Source organism: Pongo abelii, chromosome 3, assembly GCF_028885655.2.
Source record: "Pongo abelii isolate AG06213 chromosome 3, NHGRI_mPonAbe1-v2.0_pri, whole genome shotgun sequence".
Lineage (NCBI taxonomy): Eukaryota > Metazoa > Chordata > Mammalia > Primates > Hominidae > Pongo > Pongo abelii.
In genome coordinates, this window is record NC_071988.2 from 41,519,786 (window position 1) to 41,543,171 (window position 23,386).

General features: G+C 42.0%; 1 long non-coding RNA gene across 2 annotated transcripts; it reads right to left on the reverse strand.

Annotated features, from left to right (window-relative positions):
• Positions 1 to 10,211: 10,211 nt before the first annotated feature.
• On the reverse strand, positions 10,212 to 22,792 carry LOC129058958 (uncharacterized). Of its 2 annotated transcripts, none has more exons than XR_008524465.2 (3): positions 22,691 to 22,792; positions 18,079 to 18,234; positions 10,212 to 10,384 (listed from the first exon to the last, which is right to left on the reverse strand). It is a non-coding gene; the product is annotated as an uncharacterized LOC129058958 (long non-coding RNA). The 2 variants fall into 2 exon arrangements; XR_008524463.2 differs by lacking the exon at positions 22,691 to 22,792 and adding an exon at positions 20,053 to 20,188.
• Between the last annotated feature and the right edge of the window lie 594 nt (positions 22,793 to 23,386).

The following is a 23,386-nucleotide window of genomic DNA, read 5'->3' on the forward strand; positions in this document are numbered from 1 at the left end:
AGTTTACTGGATATAAAAGAAACTCAGTCCTTTTTAAGAGAGGGAAATACGTTTAACTTATGCAGACACCTTCTGTGAGAGGTTAAGGAAGAGATTTAAACTTGTAGTCTTTTACATTCTGACTCTTGGTTGCAAGTGACAGAAATCCAACTCAAACCAGATTAAGTACAAAGGGAAATTTATAGGCTCGTTCAACTTGGAAGAATGCCAAGGTTCCTCACAGGAAAGGAGGACTGAAGGAATTAGAGTTTTTGGGATGAAAAATGGGCTCACTGATTCCAGAATTTTCTCTCTCTCCATCCATTTCTCACCTCTCCGTGTTGCAGAAAAGATGGCCTCCAGCAGCCATAAAGTGTCATCTTCCCAGCTTAAAACTCACAACAGAAAGATGACTGTCACATGCTATCCTTGGACCAGGTATCATTGCCTGGGAGAGCATGTCCTGTTATGAGCTACACTTGGGCCATAAGACACCTCCAGAACTGCATATAGGAGGAAATGGTTCTCTAAGGAAGGGATGCTGAGTAGACAAGAGCAACTACTCTCTTTTGCATCTTTAAGAGTGAGTTAACTAATAGCTCCTCTTTCAGCCTTTTAATAAAAGCCATTTTTGTGGGATAAAAATATTCCTAAGTCAACTATAAAACCTTCTGTGAAATTGGAAGGGAAAAATGAAAGGACAAAGTCAGACACACAATCTTGAATGTCAAAAGTGATAGATGACTTTATGCTTTGCTATCTCTCTTTTCTAGTTGACAGAATTTAGAAGGATTGCTCTGGACAGACATACCTGCAACAAACAGTGACTTGAGACACACCGTGCTCTATGAATCAAGTCATGTATTTTCTATAATATGCATGACAATAGCTTTACTTAGGTTACTTTCCCTTTAATGAAAGATCTAGTTTTTATTTTTTTCCCAAGTGGACTCCAGGCTTTCCAAGGATAGTCATCCATGAATTCAGGAGATAAGGACAGACCCATGGGTATGACTCTTTCCATAGGGAGCCCACCCCTTGAACCTGTGAGGGCTTGCATTTTCAGCCTGTTGAAATAATCACAACCATTCTCGATGTCTAAGAATACAGATCTGGTTTCAAATATAGATTTTTTTCAATTGAGTAAAGTTGAGAGAGATCCTTTTTTTTTTTTTTTTTTCCAAGAAACTTGTAAGCTGCTTATGTCCCAAGTGTCTCGTTGTTGCCAATAGGAGGGTAACATGAATGTTTTTCTGAATGAAAGTCCAGGTCGTGCAATCTAGAATTACAAGGTTGTGGACTGTGTTAACTACTCATTATAGATGTGCCAGAGAAACAGGAACACTTAGAGGTTAAGGGCATGGGCTCTGGAGCCAGTTGCTTGGATTTTTGATGGTTTTTTTTTTAAGGCAGGTTCTCATTCTGTCACCCAGGCTGGAGTGCAGCGGTGCGATCATAGCTCACGGCAGCCTTGACCTCCTGGTCTCAAGCAGTCCTCCTGCCCCAGCCTCCTGAGTAGCTAGGACCACAGGCACATGCCACTGTGTCCAGCTTATTTTTTTATTTTTATAGAGATGGTGGTTCTCCCATGTTGCCCAGGCTGATCTCAAACTCCTAGGCTCAAGTGATTTTCCCACCTTGGTTCTAACCAAAGCGCTGTAATTACAGCCTAGTTGTTGGGTTTTATGTTGACTCTTTCACCTACCATTTGTGTATCCCTGTGTCAGTAAGTAGGCTTCCCCATCTAAAGAATGGGGATAATAATAGTGCCCACTTAGCAGCATTGCTCCGAGAAATAAAAGGATTAATGTGTGTATACAAACCATGCCTGGCACACAAGAAACACTTGATAAAGATTGGCTTTTACCATCATCATTAGATAGAATCAGATTAAGTCCTCTGTATATATCTTTTTTTTCTTTTCCAGAGAGAGTCTTGCTGTGTCACCCAGGCTGGAGTCCAGTGGTGCAATCTTGGCTCACTGCAACCTCCACCTCCCTGGTTCAAGCAATTCTCATGTGTCAGCCTCCCAAGTAGCTGGGATTACAGACGCACACCATCATGCCAACTGATTTTTGTATTTTTAGTAGAGACAGGGTTTTGCCACATTGGCCAGGCTGATCTGGAACTCCTGACCTCAAGTGATTCACCCAGCTCAGCCTCCCAAAATGCTGGGATTATAGGTGTGAGCCACCGCACCTGGCCCCTCTGTATGTATCTTAATCCAAAATGAGCAACTGCCCACCAGAGGGATCTTCAAAGCTTAGTGTTCTCTGTTGGCCTCTCCCCAAGCCACATGAAGAGCACAGACCTTGGAACCCTGGATCCAAATTTTTTTTTTTTTTTTTTTTTTTTGAGACAGAGTCTTGCTCTGTCACCCAGTCTGAAGTGCAGTGGTGCAATCTTGGCTCACTACAAGCCCCGCCTCCCGGGTTCATGCCATTCTCCTGCCTCAGCCTCTCCGGTAGCTGGGACTACAGGCGCCCGCCACCACGCCCGGCTAATTTTTTGTATTTTTAGTAGAGACAGGATTTCACCGTGTTAGCCAGGATGGTCTCGATCTCCTGACCTCGTGATCTGCCCGCCTTGGTCTCCCAAAGTGCTGGGATTACAGGCATGAGCCACTGTACCCAGCTCCCTGGATCCAAATTTTTGTTCCACTGTTAATGTGTGGGACCCTAGGCAAGTTGTGACCTCTGAGTCCCATTTTCTCCAGCTGTAAAAACAGGATAATCACGACTAACTCACTCCTCTGCCAGGTGGGCAGATCAAGCAGGCCAGGTTTGCCAGCTGCCCCAGGCCCGAGCTTGGCATTGATGGGGAAGCACAGGGAAGGTGAACTAGCCGGGGAGTGGCTCGGGTGCACCCCAGTCTCTCTTTCCCCCCGCTGACAATGATTCAGTAAATTCACTGTAACTTATTCTTAACTCTCCTGTTTTTTTCCCTGTCTCATTCTCAGGTTTTTGCTATTCTGGATTTCAGAAATAGTTTGGTTGCCAAAACTGGTTGAATGAGCTACTTTTAAAATTAATCAACTGATACTAAGTACTGCTTTGCACAGTGGTTCTAGCAATTCCCCTCCTCAGAACCATCCTGTAATTGAATGTTTTGACAAAATGGGAGGATTTCTAAAATTCACATTATGAGAACGACTTTTACCATCCATATCCAGGAAAATCCCAATGTTGTATACATCTTTCTTCCTAAACCAGAGCAGCAAGATAAATCAAGATGTGGATCATCACCGAAGAATCTTACATGGAGGTATCCAAAAATAGACATTTAAAGTTCATTATTACGCACACCAACGCAAGGTCCTCCTTGGGCTACTGGTTTAGTCCTAGCTGGATGGCCTCAGGCTTTAACTTTAGCTGTTTAATTTGAAGTTGGCCCAGTAGCTCATGTTTATGGATAAATGAGCAAAACATTAAAGATCAAAAGCAAAAAATAAAATTACTATGGAATTCAATATTTCAGAAGCCGGAGCCAGGTAAATGTTACTGAAGTGTGGCAGTCAAAACGAAAGGCCCCCACTTATGATAATGCACCTAACAAGGAAATGAGATTGACACAGCAATTCTCTGTTTTGTTGTCCCCTGAGGTTAGAGATTATGCAGTGCATGTTTCTGTTTTTAGTTTCTTTGGTAATTCCTGTGGTGAGAGACTACACTCTGCATATTTGTCATGGTTGCACTTCTCTCAGGTGCTGGGGTCTTTGAGGTAGCGCAGGAAATGCCGTTCTCATCTGAGCCTTGAATTCCCTTTCTCCCCACCTCAGTCGCCCCAGGACATCCCCTTCCTATGGCTGATTTCTTTATTTATGTTAAGTTGCCAGGGAATTCCACAGGGGAAACATGAGTCTATCTTAACAACAGTTGTTGCTTTGAGAAATGTTGTTCAAGTGGGGGGCCCAATGACAAAATGTTTACATTCTTTATTTGACGCCCCATTGTAATCCTGAGGCCTTTCAACACCAATCAAAGGTAAATTAAGAACAGGCAGCCAACCGGGCGTGGTGGCTCACTCCTGTAATCCCAGCACTTTGGGAGGCTGAGGTGGGTGGATCACAAGGTCAGGAGATGGAGACCATCCTGGCTAACATGGTGAAACCTTGTCTCTACTAAAAAATACAAAAAAATTAGCTGGGCGTGGTGGCGGGCGCCTGTAGTCCCAGCTACTCAGGAGGCTGAGGCAAGAGAATGGCGTGAACCTGGGAGGCTGAGCTTGCAGTGAGCCTGGGAGCGCCACTACACTCCAGTCTGGGTGACAGAGCAAGACTCCGTCTCAAAAAAAAAAAAGAACAGGCAACCATGGAAGATCAGCATGGAGTTGAATGAAAAATAAACTTGTTAGGCCTCTTTTATGACAAAGAAACATAGTTGGGATCCACTGACTCTTTGGTTATGTTTATTACAGCTGAATCCTTGGGTACAAGTGTCATCAGTAAACCCAACTGCATTAGTCAGGGCTTTCTAGAGAAATAGAACATAATAGTTAGACAGATACATCTATTATAAGCAATTGGCTCACATGATAATGAAATTGAGTAGTTTCGTGATCTGCTGTCTGTAAGCTGAAGACTCAGGAAAGCTGGTGATGTAGTTCCAATATAATTCCATAGGCTTGAGAACCAGGAAAACCAATGGTGTAAGTTCCAGTTCAAGAGCAAAAGAAGACGAGTGTCAGAGCCCAAAAACAGGCAGAGAGCGAATTCTTCCTTACTCCCCATTTTTATTCTGTTGAGACCTCCAATGGATTGGATGGGGCCCACCCATATTAGGGAGAACAACCTACTTTACTCAGTCTCTTGACTCAAATGCTAATCTCAGCCAGAAACATCCTCACAGACACACCCAGAATAATGTTTAACCAAATATCTGGGCACCCTGTGGCCTAGTCAAGTCGACATGTAAAACTAACCATTACGCCAACTCAGACCAGCTTAAGGAGAAGAGGAATGTATTGACTGACATAACTGGGATAAATGCGTGGCTAACAATCACTGTAGCAGTAGACTTGGTGTTGGCATCCACTCTTCCTCCCTGCTTGCCTCAGTTTATCTTTGAGAATCCATCTCAGCCTCTCCTACTGCAGATTGACCCTGTCCACACGTCAGAGCCCACAGCTTCAACTTAGTAGCCTAGCACAAGAGAGTTCTTTCATCACAAGCTTGTATATAAATCCTAGGGGAGGACACTGATTTGCTTTACTTTGGGACATATGACTACCCTGGGACCAATCAATCTCTGCTGCCAAAGTATGGATATTATGATTGATTGATGTGAGTCCAGCGTTTACCACTACAGCCAGGGCAGAGGGTGTATTTCCGAAGGAGGGGATGTGATAGTTGTCGTTAGAGACCAGGACAGTCCATCCCTTGGCTGCCTGACACACATACGCATACAATCAGAAGAATGGATTCATTTCTTATAACTGCCCCATGTTCAGCCAAAACGTACTCACCCATTTCCTATGAGAGTAACAACTTAATGTCACATCCAGTTATTGCATCTAGCTCCAAGGATAGGATTTCTGGGCAATGCCTTTTCCTCTTGGTCAAGTTCAAATGTGGCTCTTTATAGTCCACCAACCTATGCCTAATTATCTCCAAAATATCCAGCATATAATAATGGAGGTAAAGGAGGATAAATGCAATTAAAACCCCCAGTTAGGCCTCAGTGCAGTGGCTCATTCCTGTAATCCCAGCACTTTGGGAGGCCGAGGAGGGAGGATCATTTGGGCCCGGGAGTTTGAGACCACTCTATGCAACATAGTGAGACCTCATCTCTACAAAAAATAGCCGAATGTGATAGCGCTTGCCTGTAGTCCTAGCTACTTGGGAGCCTGAAGCGGAAGGATCCGTTGAGCCTAGGAGGTTGAGGCTACAGTGGGCAATGATTGCGCCACACTGCACTCCAGCCTGGGCAACAGAGTGAGACTGTCTCAAAAAAAATTTTTTTTTAAATGCCTGGGGAACATAGCGAGACCTCGTCTCTACTAAAAATCAAAATATTTAACTAGGTGTGGTGGCATGTGCCTGTGATCCCAGCTACTCAGGAGGCTGAGGTGGGAGGATTGCTTGAGCCCAGGAGGTCAAGACGGCAGTGAGTCATGATTGCACCACTGCATTTCAGCCTGCATGAGAGAACAAGGCCCTGTCTCGGAAAAAAAAAAAAAAGAGTTAGAAAAAGGGGCAGATGGAAAGCAAAATGTAACAATCAACTTTTCTGTATCTTGCTAGACAGGGGTAGCAAAGAGCCCTTTCTCTAGCAGTGAAACCCCTCCAAAAATCTAGTCACTTGATTTGAAGTGGTTTTACGGCAAGCTTATAATGAAACAACAGGGCGGACATAGCACATTTTCTTAAAAAGATGTGGAAGACATTCTCCCATCCCTGATGCCCATGCCATGCTCAAACCAGTCTGTTTAGGGTTGGGTGCCGTGCAGGTCATATATTCCAAAACCGAAACCAGACTTCAAGTCTGACTAGAGATTCAAGAACTGCTTCCACGCATGTCATTTAGGTGACAAAACATTAGCTTTTCAGGAACAACTTTCTCATTTGGACCATTCATATTGGTCCAAATATCCTTTTTACCATATAACACATACTTCCTTGCCTTGAAAGATACGAGCAATCCACATTCGTTGTTTGAAAAGGAAAAAAAATACAGGTGAACAACAATAAAAATATCCAGAGATAGTGACTGTCAACACTTTGACTTACATTCTTCTTAATGTTCTTTTTTAGTATATGATGTGTGTTTGTGTGTATGCATGTGTGTGTGTTTTAGTATATGCATGTGTGTTTTTGTATGTTTGTGTTTTAGTATATGCATGTGTGTTTGTGTGTATGCATGTGTATGTATGTTTTTTAGCATATGCATGAGTGTTTGTATGTGTTTGAAACATGGAATTATATCATGCAACTTGTCTAAAGCCTGCTTTTCTCCTCCTGCCTTCCTGAAAGTTGATAATGGATGGCTCAGGAGTGAGGCCAGGGAGTTGGCTCTTTTTGAATGCCTGGGCCCTGGGGAGCATTATGTGCACGAATTATCTTTTAAAATCAGGATTACCAACCCAGAAACATAGAAATAGTGGTCCCAGCCCAGAATTTGATGCCCTTGCACTACCCAAACCTTCCCTTGTCCCCCTCCTCATCATCCTGAGGGTTGATTCCTCTTGATAGAAACCCTCTTCTTCCAGCCTCCCTTCTCTTTCTTCTCTCTGTGACAGAGACTCCTGTTTTCAGCTTTATGGGAAGTTCTTCATGAACATTTTGACGGTTTGTGGGACCAATGGGACGTAATATATGAAATCACAACTGTCCTGGAATCTCCAGAGCCAGAGGTCACCATCAGACATCAGAGTAAGTGTTTAGATCCTGACCGATCCTCTCTGGACCAGGACCTAAACACTTACTCTGATGTCTGATGGCGACCCCACACTTGCGTCTGTGGGCAATAACTCCGGGTTCTTTCATGAAGACTGAATTTTAGGATTGGAGTCAGGACAGTTTTTTTGTTTCTTCCTTTCTTCTGCCCTCACGTTCTTCTGGCCACGGCACCCCCAAACCTCCAATAGGACGAAAACTGAGTTTGGAGCATGGCCCAGCAGCTGCAGACTTGCCCAATATGCATAACCTGACCTGTCTTGGGGAGACAGTACTTTATCCCATCCCGCACTTCCTCGTGCATCTCTGCTGTGCATCTCTGTTGTATGTTTAAAGTGACAGAAATGCTGTTTTATGCATTTTCACAAAATGATCTCTCAGCCCAGTTTTGAAAATCTCAGTGGCAATATTGAAGGTGAGTCAGTAGATGGATAAGAACTCTGTGGAAGTTTAGGTCTTAATCTTTTTTTGTGTGTGTGGCTTCAGGTCAAATAATATCCAGCACTGGTAGTGCTACCACCAGAGTGATCCTTTTTAAAAGTGAGTCAGCTCTTGTCGGTTCTCTGCTCAAATCCATCAGTGGATTCCCCTCTCACTCAGGCTAAAGCTCACACACACCGCAGAAACCCTTATGATCGCCTCTCTTTTCGCCACCTGTGTGACCTCACCCTCTTGTGCTTACCCCACTCCATCCACACCAGTCTGGCTGTTTCTGGAGCCCTCAAGGAGCAGCCTCGTTTCAGGATCTCTGAGCTTGCTGTTCCCTCTGCCTGGAACTCTCTTCCCCTCAGATCCACGGGGTTGCTCCTTCAGCTCCTTTATGTCTCTGATCAAATTCTCAGTGTGAGCAAGTATGCCCTGAGGGAGAGATCAAATGTTGCTTTCTCAGTGAGACCCTCCTGCCCTGTCCTGCCCTTAACACTCACTAACACCCTCCGCTTTCTCTCTGCAGCATTCATCACTTTGCAGTATCCCTTCTGCTTGTTTCCTTTGTTCATTGTCTACCTCTCACTAGAATGTAGACTCTGTGGAGGCAGAGACTTTTGCTCACTGCAGTATCTCCATTGCAGACAAGAGTGCCAGGCTCGATAAATATTTGTCAAATAAATAAATTGAAGGCAATTTCCTCAGAGGCTAAATAATCATCATCTAGAACTCCTTCTCTTTTTAAGTACAGATGCCCACTCATTAATGCAATAGATATCTCATAAGTTGGCCATAACATAAAATCTATTTGTCTCTTGATTTTCATTATGGAATTAAAGATGCATTTCTATGAAAGAAAAAAAAAAACTCCCAGGAGATTAAACAAGGATTAGGAAAACTTCCAAGCCTGTAACATTCCGGGCGTCATTGTCATGCTGTATACTTGCTGCCTTGGCATTCACCTATCAGTTCCTGCTCCTTTGTAACATTGCAGCCCCTATCTTGGTTTCCAAGGAGGCTTTTTTTTTAATGCCAGGATCCCCTTACTCCATACTCACAATGTTCTGAACCTCTTTCTCTTTTCTTTCTCCTTGTGCCTAACGTGTAATGCTCTTATCCAAAGGTTACAAAGCACACCACCTTACAAATACAAATGAAGTCAGAACATTAGAAATGCAGATATCCTCTTTTATCCTCAGACCCTGCAGCATCTCTTGCCCTGAAAATACCTCACCTAACAAAGATTTCTTGGAGTCCTCAAAGGGCCCCACAACTTGAATGTCACCTATGGACACCATTTGGGGTCCGCCATGCTCTTTTTCTCCTGCTTAGTTGGTACCCAGTGCCAAAAACACCACCTGAAGGCTCTCATCATTATCAGTGGTGGTGGCTGTCTACTGGGAGCATGCCATAGCGTATAGGCTAAGGGTGCCATCTCCTGTTGCTCCCAAGGCTGCCAGTTCTCCACACATCGCTCTAAGAGAAGGACAAAAGTCCCAGTGCCAAGTGCATTGCTGCATTTGGTCCTCTGGGCATTGAGGAGCAGCACTGCTTGTTTTCTTTTTGGTGGTTTATCATCTGTCTGAAGCTTTGGAATGACAGTTGACTTCTCCCATTTCTACCAAGGTTTCAAAAATCTCAAGGTCAAGTTTTGATTAGTACTCTAGCCCAGGATTCCATGGGTTACTGCTGCAAGGATCTGAATTATCCCCGGCAGGAAGTTTGGGAATGGGAATCTTGAGAAAATGATCCACATCTTGCTGCAAGGATCCCTGTTTTTTTCTGTTTCTGTTTTTTTTTTTCTTTTCTTTTCTTTTTTTTTTTTTTTTTGTGAGTCGGAATCTCGCTCTGTCGCCCAGGCTGGAGTGCAGTGGTGCGATCTTGGCTCTCTGCATGCTCTGCCTCCCAGGTTCACGCCATTCTTCTGAGTAGCTGGGACTACAGGCGCCCACCACCACGCCTAGCTAATTTTTTGTATTTTTAGTAGAGACGGAGTTTCATCGTGTTAACCAGGATGGTCTCGATCTCCTGACCTCGTGATCCGCCCGCCTCGGCCTCCCAAAGTGCTGGGATTACAGGCGTGAGCCACTGCTCCCGGCCCTGTTTCTTTTTTTTTTTTCCCCCTCTAACAAAGCTGGTCTCTACAAGTATTCATGATGGTGCACTCCAGCCTGGGTGACACACCAAGACTCCGTCCCCAAAAAACCCCAAAACCTTGATTTATCAATTGCAAAATGGTAAACTCCAGCATGTTAACTTCAATTTAAACATGAGTTGTAGTCATGTCCAAAATAACCCATCTTATTCCCAGTGACTCTGGCCACATTTCTTTGGACCTGATTCCTGCTCTGGTAAGACCTGTATTAAGTGAATGTTAATATGCCCACCAGGACTCCTTTGCTGAGCCATTTTTGTGTATCTAATTTTGTTTATTTAAATCATTTCCAGAAGCAGTTTTTTGCTTAAGCCATGGCATTTTCTGGTCTCTCTCTGTGTTTTCAAAGTAGTCCTCAGCTTCATGCATTGGTGGGCTGGATCAGTCAATGGATAGCCCCTAAATGTGTATATAAGCTTGATCCGTGGATCCTGAGACACAGGGGAAAGAAAAAAGATATTGCATAAGAATGATGCGGCAAGAATTTCAGGATGGAGACTCTGTATGTCAGGCCTGGGGGATGCAGATTGATGGTGACCATAATTAATGTTCTATACATGCTATAAACTGTTTCTGGGAGCTAACATGTAGTTTATTTGGGCTGCTATAAGAAAATGCCATAAACTAGGTGGCTTATAAACAATCAACATTTATTTCTCATAGCTCTAGAGGCTAGGAAGTCCAAGATCAAGGCACTGGCAAATTCGGTGTCTGATGAGGGCCCACTTTCTGGTTCATAGATGGTGCCTTTTCACCGTGTCCTCATATAGTGGAAGGGGCTAGCTAGCTCTCTGGGGTCTCCTTCTATAATGACACTAATCTCATTCATAAGAGCTTTGTCCTTATAATCCAATCACCTCCCCAAGACCCCACCTCCTAATGCCATCACCTTGGGGTTTAGGATTTCAACATATAAATTTTGGGAGGTTACAAACATGTAGACCATAGCATCACATGACCTATCTGGCAGGGAATGGGGTAGAAGCAAGAAGCTAGGGACCCTCTTTGTGTGGGGATCTTTGGACCTGGTGGATTTTTCATACCTCATGGACCACAGACTTGGAGGATACCAGGAAGACACACCTAGCAGTAGCCTACGAATCTGTCATTCTTATGTCCTTTTTGAGGCCCTGTGAAGCTTGTGATTACAAATAATCTGCATTTATGAGACCAATTTCATAATCCATTCACAAACTCACCTGTGCTTCTCCTGAATCTAGGCCTAAGACACAAAATTTGTGTGTTCAAACAACTTGTACTTTTGGGTATTATCTGAAACCTTCAGTCACCCTTTTTTATGTCGGTTTTGACACCGTTCCCATAATTGTCTATGGAATGGTACAGGCATACCTCATATTGTGGGTTCAGTTCCAGACCACTGCAATGAAGCAAATGTTGCAATAAAGTGAATCACGTGAATTTTTTGGTTTCCTAGTGCATGTAAAAGTTATGTTAACACTATAGTCTATTAAGTGTACAACAGCCTTATGTCTAAAAAAAGCAATGTACATTCTTAATTTAAAAAATATGGGCCAGACACAGTGGCTCACACCTGTAATCCCAGTACTTTGGGAGACCTGGGTGAGTCTTTGGGTGGGTGGATTGCAAGAGCCTAAGAGTTTGAGACCAGCCTGGGCAACATGGTAAAATCCCATCTCTACAAAAATACAAAAATTAGCTGGGCATAGTGGCATGCACCTGTGTTTTCAGCTACTTGGGAGGCTGAGGCAGGAGAATCACTTGAACCTGGGAAGGTCAAGGCTGCAGTGAGCCCTGATTGTGCCACTGCACTCCAGCCTGGGTAACAGAGTGAGACTCTGTCTCAAAAAAAAAAAAAAAAAAAAAAAAATACTGCCAGGTGCAGTGGCACGTGTCTGTAGTCCCAACTACTCAGGAAGCTGAACCAGGAGGATCCCTGGAGCCCAGGAGTTTGAGAACAGCCTGGACAACACAGTGAGACCCCATCTCAAAAAATTTTTACCTGATTGCTAAAAAATACTAACAATCATCTGAGTCTTTAGTAAGTCATAATCTTTTTGCTGATGGAGGATCTTGCCTCAATGTTGATGGCTGCTGAATGATCAGGGTGGTGGTTGCTAAAGGTTGGGGTGGCTGTGGTAATATCTTATAGTAAGACAATGAAATTTGCTGCATCAATTGACTCTTCCTTTCCTGAAAGATTCTCTGTAGGATGAGATGCTCTTTGATAGCATTTTACCCACAGTAGAACTTCTTTCAAATTTGGAATCAATCCCCTTAAACCCTGCCACTGCTTTATCAACTAAGTTTATATAATATTCTAAATTCTGTGTTGTCATTTCAACAGTGTTCACAGTATCTTCACCAGGAGTAGATTCCATCTCAAGAAACCATTTTCAAGCTGAGTATGGTGGCACATACCTGTAGTCCCAGCTACTTGGCAGGCTGAGGTGGGAGAACTGCTTGAACCCAGGAGTTTGAGATTAGCCTGAGCGACATAGCGAGACCCTGTCTCTAAAAAAAAAAAAAAAAAAAAAAAACTTTCTTTGCTACTCCATAAGAAGCAAGTCTTCATGCTTTACAATTTTATCATGAGATTACGGCAGTTCTGTCCCATCTTCAGACTTGTCTTCCAAATCTAGTTATCTTGCTATTTACACATTTGCAGCTACTTCCTCCACTGAAGACTTGAACCCCTCAAAGTCATCCTTGAGGATTGGAATTAATTTCTTCCAAATTTCTCTTAATGTTGATATTTTTACCTCCTTTCATTAATCACAAATGTTCTTAATGGCATCTAGAATGGTGAATCCTTTCCAGAAGGTTTCCAATTTAGTTTGCCAAGATCCATCAGAGGAATCACTATCTATGGCAGCTACAGCCTTACAAAATGTGTTTCTTAAATAATAAGACTCAAAAGTCAAAATTACCTCTTGATCCGTGGCTTATATAATGGGTATTGTTTTAGCAGGCATGAAAACATTAATCTCCTTGTACATCTCCATCAGAACTCTTGGGGGACTAGGTGCATTGTCAATGAGCAGTAATATTTTGAAAGGAGTCTTTTTTTTCTGAGAAGTAGGTCTCAACAGTGGGCTTAAAATATTTAGTAAACCAAGCTATCAGTAGAGGTGCTGTCATCCAGGCTTTGTGGTTCCACTTATGGAGCACAGACACAGTAGATTTAACATAATTCTTAAGGGCCCTAAGATTTTTGCAATAGTAACTGAGCACTGTCTTCAACTTAAAGTCACCCCTAACAGAGAGTCAGCCTGTCCTTTGAAGCTTTGAAGTCATTGACTTCTCCTCTCTAGCTAGGAAAGTCCTAGATGGTGTCTTCTTCTGATAGAAGGCTGTTTCATCTACATTGAAAAACGCATTGTTTAGTGTAGCCACCTTCATCAATGACCTTCGCTAGATCTTCTGGATAACTTGCTGTAACTTTTTCATCAGGACTTAATGCCTCACCTTATACTTTTATGTTATAGAGATGGTTTCTTTTCTTAAACCTCATAAACCAAACTCTGGTAGCTTCATACTTTTCTTCTGCAGCTTCCTCACCTCTCTCATCTTTCATGGAATTGAAGAGGGTTAGGGCCTTGCCCTGGATTAGGCTTTGGCTTTAGAGAACGTTGTGGCTTGTCTGAACTTCTATCTAGGCCACTCAAACTTTCTCCATAGCAGCAATAAGACTGTTTTGCTTTCCTATCATCATGTGTTCTCTAGAGTAGCACTTTTAATTTCCTTTAAGAACTTTTTCTTTGCATTCACAACTTGTCTAACTGGTGCAAGAGGCCTAGCTTTCAGCCTGTCTTGGCTTTTGGCATATTTTCCTCATTAAGCTAATCATTTCTAGCTTTTGTTTTAAAGTGAGAGATATGAGATTCTTCCTTTCACTTTAGCACTTAGAGGCCGTTGAATGGTTATTAATTGGCCTAATTTCAAATACTGTGTCTCAGGGAGTAGGGAGGTCCAAGGAGAGGGAGAGAGATGGGCCAGTCAGTGGAGCAGTCAGAACACAACATTTATCAATTAAGTTTGTCATCTTATATGGGCATGGTTTGTGGCACCTCAAAACAATGACAATATTAATATCAAAGATCCCTGATCACAGATCACTATAATAGATATAATAATAATGAAAACACTTAAAATACTGCAGGAATACCAAAATGTGACCCAGAGTCATGAAATGAGCACATACCGTTGGAAAAATGGGACTAATAGACTTGCCTAATGCAGGGTTGCCACAAATCTTCAATTCATAACAAATGCAATATCTTCAAAGTACAATAAAGCAAATCACAATGAGACGAGGTGTACCTGCATTCACTTACACACATACCACAGTTTTCACTGTAGAGATTTAGAACTGCCTCGAGAACCTTGCATAGCTATCTCCTTCATTTATTCAACCTGCACTATTTATTGAGCAGTACTATGTGTCAGGTATTGTATTTGAGTAGGTAGTGAACAAACATTTTCTATCCTAGGGAGTTCACATGGAACTGGGAGAAATAGGCCATGAACAAGTATGTATGTGTAAATAGAGAAATGTTTCAATAACAGTGCCAAAAAGAAAAATTGGTAAGGGGTGGAGTAATGGGGATGGGAGTGTACTACTTTGTACAGTGCAGCCAGCCAGGATAACTTTTCTGAGGAAATAACATTTTCTTAGAGATGTAAAAGAAATAAGGGAAGGAACCATGGGTTTTGTGGTGGAAGAGCCTTTAGATAGAGTGAACAGCAAATGCAAAGGGACTGAGGAACAAGAATGTTTGTCTTGTTCAAGGAATGATTAGGGCAGTAGCAGCAGCGGTATTGTTACTTGTAGAGAGTCTTGGCTGCAAGTTGTTCAGGCTCTTGGCATTTCGAACAAAGAATTGAACAAAACGCATAGCAAAGCAAGAAAGGAATGGAGCAATGAAAGCAGAGATTTATTGAAAATTAAAGTACACTCCATAGTGTGGGAGCCGGCCGAGCAGCAGCTCAAGGGCCCTGATACAGAATCTTCTGGGGTCCAGATACCCCCCTAAAGGTTTCCCATTGGTCACTTGGTGTTCACCACCTGTAAATGAAGTGATGGCTTGCAATCAGTCTGATTGGTTGCTGCTCGCAATCAGAGGTTGAAGTGAAGTTACAAAGGTTACACCCCTATGCAAACATCTGATTGGTTGCTGAAAGCATCTAATCAGACGCTAAAGTGAAGTTACAAAGTTGCACTCGTATGCAAATGAAGACTTGGCCTGCAATCAGTCTGATTGGTGCTGTCCGCCACCAATCAGAGGCTGAAGTGAAGTTACAAAGTTACACTCCTATGCAACCAGTCAGAGGTACTTTCAATTTTCCTTGTGTCATGCAGAAAAGCTGGAGGTTTGCAAAGGGAGTGGTCTCTGGTCCTTTTGTTACTTAGGTGTGGAAAGTTGGTGGGGGTGGGGGATTCCTTTTGATTTAGTTCTAGAAAGTCAGGATGAAATGGCCTTAGGTTCCCTGACTCCAGACCCTATCTCCTGCCTCAGTGTGAGATGTCAGGGTGGTGGCAGGAATGGGATGGCAGTGGGTGGGAAGGAATATCTTTGGGACATCAAAGATTGAGCGGTAGTAGGAGTCCAGAACACGTTGGGCAAGGCATGGATTTTGGATTTTAATCTCTGTGTGATGGGAAACCATTGGAGCGTCTTGAGCCAGGTGTGACATGATTTGATCGTTTTATTTCAGAGATCTCGGTGGTGGCAGAGACCTTAGCTGGTGGGCTGGGGTTGGTTGCTACTAGAAGGCTTCTAGGTTTCCCATCTCCTTTCAATCTGGGCAGCTTCACCTTGATCTATTTTGCATATTGGGCTTCTGGATAGATTGTTGTTCTTTTTTAGACGGAGTCTCGCTCTGTCACCCAGGCTGGAGTGCAGTGGCGCGATCTCGGCTCACTGCAACCTTCGCCTCCTGGGTTCAAGCGATTCTCCTGCCTCAGCCTCTCGAGTAGCTGGGACTACAGGAGCCCGCCACCATACCTGGCTAATTTTTTGTATTTTTAGTAGAGAGGGGGATTTCACCATGTTAGCTAGGATGGTCTTGATCTCCTGACCTCATGATCCGCCCGCCTCAGCCTCCCAAAGTGCTGGGATTACAGGCTTGAGCTACCACGCTCGGCTGATTTTTTTTTTTTTTTTTAAAGAAAGATTTCCACAACTTTAAAAACTTTGGAAAATGACTTTTATATTGCCTGTTATATTTATAAAAACCAGTGGGAAGTGGAAAAATTAAAGTGATAGCAAATAATTATTTCATAAATTTTACTCCATTGAGACAAAGATGGAAACCACAATAGGGCAAGAGGTGGTAAATCTTAATCTCAGCCGGACCATCTGTGTTTAAGCTAGTTGAATTCTTCTTTTGTGTTAACTAGAAAGGAAAAAGGGCAAGATTAAAGATGAAGATCATTTGGGAATTTATAGTACTTTTTAGTGGGATGGAAACAGAAGTCTGTTCAAAGTGGTGTATTATTCACACCCATCTTTAGGAACACGTTGTCATAGTCAAGGCAGCATTCATTGCCTGTACAATGCAAAACTGAGGTTGAAAAGCATACATTGTAAATTTATTTACCATTTTAAATGAAACTTATTTTTGCTTCTTTCCCTTTGCATTACATTGGTGAATGGGAAATATATATATATACATATGTGTGTATATATGTCTATGTATATGTATGTATATGTGTATATATATATAAAATGTTTGAATTTTTAAGAATTGATATTGTTAGAAGTTTTCATGAATCTTAAAATTCTTTACCCAACAGAGGCATTACCTTATTAAGTTGTTGCCTGACATTTATTCAATGACGACAATGTGCTAGGGCTTTTCTTTTCTTTTTTTTTTATTTTTATTTTTGAGACGGAGTCTCGCTCTGTCGCCCAGGCTGGAGTGCAGTGGCGCGATCTCGGCTCACTGCAGCCTCCGCCCCCCGGGTTCACGCCATTCTCCTGCCTCAGTCTCCTGAGTAGCTGGAACTACAGGCTCCCGCCACGACGCCCAGCTAATTTTTTGTATTTTTTAGTAGAGACGGGGTTTCACTGTGTTAGCCAGGATGGTCTCAATCTCCTGACCTTGTGATCCGCCCGCCTTGGCCTCCCAAAGTGCTGAGATTACAGGCGTGAGCCACCGCGCCCGGCAGGCTTTGATTTTAAATATGATTTATTTTAAAATTATCTTAAAATGATTTTTAAAAATAGGATTTATTTAAAAATCATTATTCCTTTAAAACTCAAAACCTCGTCCCATTCCAGCAGGTGTAGCTAAAACAACAACAACAACAACAACAAACCTCAAAACTTCAGTAAAAGTATGTGAAAGTATGTGAATGCTCTTATGTTGAGCATTTTGCATGCATTTACTCTTTTAATCCCCACAACAACTCCAAAACCTGGCATTATTTTACCGATTTCATAGATAAGGAAACTGAATCACAGATAGTGAAGCAGTTGACTCAGCGTCGTAAAGCAAAGTGGAAGAGCTGAGCTTAGCAGATGGATCTTTTGGTTTCAAAGCCTGCTCTTTGGCTGCTGTGGGGAAGGGAAACCATCATCCAGGGTGGGGAAGGTGGTTTATCTAGAATGATCTAGGCAGAGGTCTACATCTAGGTAACAAAGAGAAATTTCACATCCTTTACCCCTTCTGTGAAAACACATCTAATTTATACTTGAGCCCATCGTCTGGCCACCCCACAGAAACTGTTCCTAATGCTGTGAATTACAGAACTTTAATTTATTTGCATTTCTGTGTTCTTTTGGGAATGGATTTACTGCTTGAAATATATATATTTTTAATTACATAATAAAACTTCAAAACTTTGAAATCCATAAAATAAGTGGTGCTTGTCAACAAAGTGTGTTTCTGGATGTGAATCCCTGATTATAAGATATGTATTAAAGTCTTTTTTCTTCTCAAGGAATGGAGAAGTCTAGGAATATTAATCCTTAGGATGATCACTAATAAAATTTATTTCATAGTTCTGAACACATAAAAGCTTTGTCTATATTCTTTGGATATTAAAGTGTAAAAAAATTGTAATTGATTAAAAGTTGGATGTTGACACTAAATGGGAAGAAACTGACATAATTTATGTGAATGTGCTTAGGTCACTTACAGTGCATTCCATAAATGATAATGGAATCTAAAGATCTTCAGCTGGAGAAAATGAGGCTAAGGAGGACCTTAAATGGCCAAGTTTGTCTTCAGTGTCTTCTCTTTGCCTTCTCGCTCTTTCTATCTCTGTGTGTTGCTCTCCCTTACTCTGAAAAAACTAAAGGCAATAGGGTAACAAACAACATTTCAGAAAAGTAGGATTAAAAGTGTAGTCTTAGCTCAGCAGATTTTAAAACATATTGTAAGGTTACAAATATTCAAACAGTGCTTGGCCAACAATTAGGCAGCAGATGATGAATCAGACTAGAAGGTCAAACAACAGACTTGCTTCTCATTAAAAAGGGGAAACATAATCAATTTAGGAGAGACTGGATGGATTATTCAAAAACTAATTTTTGTATAATTTTCTAATTACTTAGAAAAGAAGAATACCAAAGTATCCCCTCACTGCCTACGTCAAAATAAATTCTATGTAGATTAAGATTTTAACATAAAAACAAAATTCCATAAAATACTAGAACAAAAATAATAGTCTTAGGATGACATAGGGGTTTTCAAAGCATAATTCTAAAGCAGCAATAAGAAGGGTTGGCTGATTTTATTAAATTTTAACTAAGAACTTCTGTATGATTAAAGATATAATACCCAATTGAAAGGTTTATAAACTTGGACCAAAATGTGCAGTCATATATAAAGAGTTAATAACTCTATTAAATAGAAAGGACTTACAAATAGAAAAGGTCATCACCCCAAGATCACAAGTGAAGCTCATGAATAGATAGTTCACTGAAGAAACATAACTGTTTAGTAATTTTTTTTAAAAAAACACCTTTAATGTCACAATTAATCAAATACATACATAGTGAAACAAAGAAATGCCTTTTTTTGATATTAGACTTTCAGAGATTGCAAAGCACCCCAAAAGTCCTGAGCAGGGTATAGGGAAATTGGCATGAGAGGGTTGTATTTTTCTGGTAAAAAAAATTTAGCAATGGGCATCAGAAACTGAAAATGTTTATAGCTTTGGAGTCAGTTGTTTCACTTAAAGTATTTACTCTAAGGAAATCACTGGAAATACAGACAAAAACTTTTGTACGATAATATTAGTTATGGCACTAACAATCACAAATATTTAATGCTATAGGAAATTGCTTACGATAAAATTATAAGTAAACAAAGATGATCTCAATTTTGATTAAGAGAAAATATATATCAATTATACCTCAATAAAGTGTTCAAAAAGAACATATATACGTGTATCAACAAATACATACAGATACAGAAAGAAAATACGTCGAATTGTTTTGTTTTGTTTTGTTTTGCTTGAGACGGAGTCTCGCTCCAGCCCAGGCTGGAGTGCAGTGGCGCAATCTCAGCTCACTGCACACTCCGCCTCCTGGGTTCACGCCATTCTCCTGCCTCAGCCTCCCTAGTAGCTGGGACTACAGGCACCCGCCACCACGCCCAGCTAATTTTTTTTATTTTTAGTAGAGACGGGGTTTCACCGTGTTAGCCAGGATGGTCTCGATTTCCTGACCTCGTGATCCGCCCGCCTCGGCCTCCCAAAGTGCTGGGATTACAGGCGTGAGCCACCACACCCTGCCAACTTTAGACAAATTTAAAGCAAATCATCTTTGGTTGGCTGCCTAATTAAATGGTCAGCCTTTGGTGCTGCAGTGTGAGTGAGTTCGTGTATCTTTTCCTATGTAGCTAAGGGAAGGGCCCTTGGCAACGTAATGAGGGAGGGACAGATCTAGGCAGGCTGCTTTATCCTCTGAGCACTTTTGCTTTTGTGGGCCGCCTCCTCCAAACAAACAACAAAAAATCAAAAGTTACATCTTACAACCGTGTTGGCGTATAGATCAATATAATCCAGGCTGAGTTATATTTATTTTTTCTTCTGATTTTAAAACAAATTAATTTAAAACCTTTTTGTGGACTCCTAAGGGGAGCATGGCCTAGGCGCTATACTAACCAGGCCACGTGGAGTAGTTGTCTGTGGGCCCAGGTGGGAGGCTCAGGGACAGGCCAGGGATTGAGGAGATACCACAGTGGGGGGATAGGATTCTAGAAGGCAGGATGGAACAATGCCATCTACTCCGTCAGTGGCCTTGAGCAGCTGTTGTTTATTGTTCGTCCTTGTGAGAACAATCAAATTTCAGGTTACTAGGGAGCCGTCGTCAAACCCTGCTCTCATTTGTGCATCACATTTCCAAGGCCTTTTATGGGAAGGCATGTTAGAAATCTCTGTGACTGTCTGTTTGGGGGTAAGAGGGCTTAACAAGAGGCAAGGTGACTCCCAGGTTTCTGACAAGGGCATCTGGGTCAGTGGTGGGACCATTCTCCAATGTGTAGGTCATGGAGGAAAATTTCTATTTAGATACCTCGAATTGTAGGTGACTTGAGCACATGGAGGAGGTGGGAAATAAAGCCCTAGGGATGTTCTAGACTCAGAGGAGAGGTGTATGTTCGATTGGTGGACTTAGAACATCCACGGGCAGGAAGTGCCTGACGCCATGAGCATGGATGAGTGAAGGGAGGTGGCAGGACCCAGGATTCCTGGAACACTTTCAGAAGATGTGGCCGAGGAGACCTGGCAGCAGAGAAGAGGAAAACCTCAAGATAGTGATGCTGACACCAAGAAAGGATGCAGTTTCTGAAGAAGGATGTGATTTGCGGTTTCAAAGGCAATACGGAGGTTTATCAAGATCAAGATTAAAAAGTAAGATGATTTAAAAGTTAGGCAGCTGTTGGTGAACTTACTGAGAACATTTGGTGCCAAACCAGATTAAAGTGTGTTTAGGAATAAATGGACAGAGAAATAAAGAGAAAAGACGCTCTTTTCAGAAGCTGGATGTGAAAGGGAAGAAAGTATCAAGGTTATAGTAAATGTTACTATTCTTTAGCTTTATAGTCATGTACTGCATGACGACATCTCAGTCAGTGACAAACCACATATACAACATTGGTCCCATAAGATTATAATACTGTATTTTTGCTGTACCTTTTTATGTTTGATATGGTTTTCTGTGTCCCCATCAAATCTCATGTTGAATTGTAATCCCCAGTGTTGGAGGTGGGGCCTGGTGGGAGGTGACTGGCTCATGGCGGTGGTCCTTCATGAATGGTTTCAGCCCATCCCCTTGCTGCTGTTCTCGTGATAGTGAGTTATTGTGAGATCTGGTTATTTAAAAGTGTGAGCACCTTCCACATCTCTCTATTTCATCTCTCTCATGGCTGCAGCCTTGTGAGACGTGCCTGCTTCCCCTTCACCCTCTGCCATGATTGTAAGTTTCCTGAGGCCACCCCAGTAGCAGAAGCCATTATGCTTCCTGGACAGCCTCCAGAACCATGAGCCAATTAAACCTCTTTTCTTTATAAATTACCCAGTTTTGGTAATTGCTTTATAACAATGGGAGAACAGACTAATATAATATTTAAATACACAAATACTTACGATTTGTTACAGTTGTCTGCAGTATTCAGTACAGTCACCTGCGGTACACGTTTGCAGCTTAGATACCGTAGGCTGTATTATATAGCCTAGGTGTGTAGCGGACTCTACATTTAGGTTTGTGTAAGTACGATTAAATCACCTAATGATGCATTTCTCAGAACATATTCCCATCAAGTGACGCACGACTGCATTTATAAGAAAGGAGACGGTAGAGTATGTTTATGTTGAAGATTATGAAAGTGCATGGGTTGAATGGTGTCACCCAAAATTCATTTGTTGAAGTCTTAACCCCCAGTACCTCAGAATGTGACCTTATTTGGAAATAAAGTCTTTGCAGATGTAATTAGTTGAGATGAGGTGAAACTGGAATAGGGTAGGCCTCTAATTCAACGCGACTGCTGTTCTTATAAAAAAGAAAAATTTGGACACAGACATGCAAACAGAGAGAAGGCCATATGAACATGAAGGCAGAACTCAGAGTGATGTGTCTAGAAGCCAAGGAACGCCAAAGATTGCCAGCAACCACCGGGAGCCAGGAGAGAGGCCTGGAAGACACCCTTCCCTGGCACCTTCAGAGGGAACTTGGCCTTGCTGATGTCTTGATTTTCTTTTAGTCTCCAGAACTGTGAGACAACACATTTCTGATGTTTAAGCCACTCCATTTGCGATACTTTGTTACAGCAGCCCTAGCCAACTATGAGAGAGAAAGAGAGAGAGAGAGAGAGACTTCTGAATAAATCCCAATTCTTAGGCTCTAAGTGGGGTTGTTGGTGCAGCGAGCTGCTTAGTGACCACCATAGGAAATGGGTTAAAGACTACGTGGAGGCTAGGTGCGGTGGCTCAAGCCTGTAATCCCAGCACTTTGGGAGGCCAAGGCAGGCAGATCACGAGGTCAGGAGATCGAGACCATCCTGGCTAACATGGCAAAACCCCATCTCTACTAAAAATACAAAAAATTAGCCAGGCATGGTGGCGGGCACCTGTAGTCCCAGCTACTCAGGAGGCTGAGGCAGGAGAATGGCGTGAACCCGGGAGGCGGAGCTTGCAGTGAGCGAAGATCGTACCACTGCCCTCCAGCCTGGGCAACAGAGAGAGACTCCATTTCAGGAAAAAAAAAAAAGAATACATGGAAATGTCAGCACACCAGACTAGGTACCTATTAAGAGGGTCACATCCAGTTTTTTAGTTGTATGTCTTCAACCTAGAAGCCATTGCTACACACTGCCTGCTGGAGACAAAAATCATTGTGAGCTTTTTAAAAAAATGGATCACTTCTCTATTACATAAGTTCAATAGAATCTAACATCACAAGGCATAATTCATAGTGCTCTCAGAGCCAACAGTTACAGTAACTTGGCAATATAAATCTTGGTAGTATTGACAGAAAGTGTTTATATAGATATTTCCAAATACCTCAACTTAGGCAGAAAAGTGGGAGTGAAAAATTAACAAATTGCACTCAACAATAGTTTAACAAATTGATTTCCACTAAAATGAAAATGAAAAAAGATTCATATCTTGGCTGAATATTAATTTGTATGTTCTTTATAGAGGGTCAAATTCATCTTTAGGGTGAAATTCATAAATCAACCCAATAAAAACTATATATATCAAGAAGAGCTAGAAATTTGTTCCTTGAAATGAAGTTGTTGCTCACCTCTAACTTGATCTTCATTTATTTGTTTTTTGGGAGCGAATGCATCATCAGACAATTGCTATCTTATTTACTTTGTAAATGATTTTAGATGATGTTGATTGTGCTAAAGGGATATAAGTTATACAGTAAATGGGAGAAAGGTTGTTTTTTGTTTATGGATTGCCTAGGATAAGTGGATATAAGACGTGGGAATGT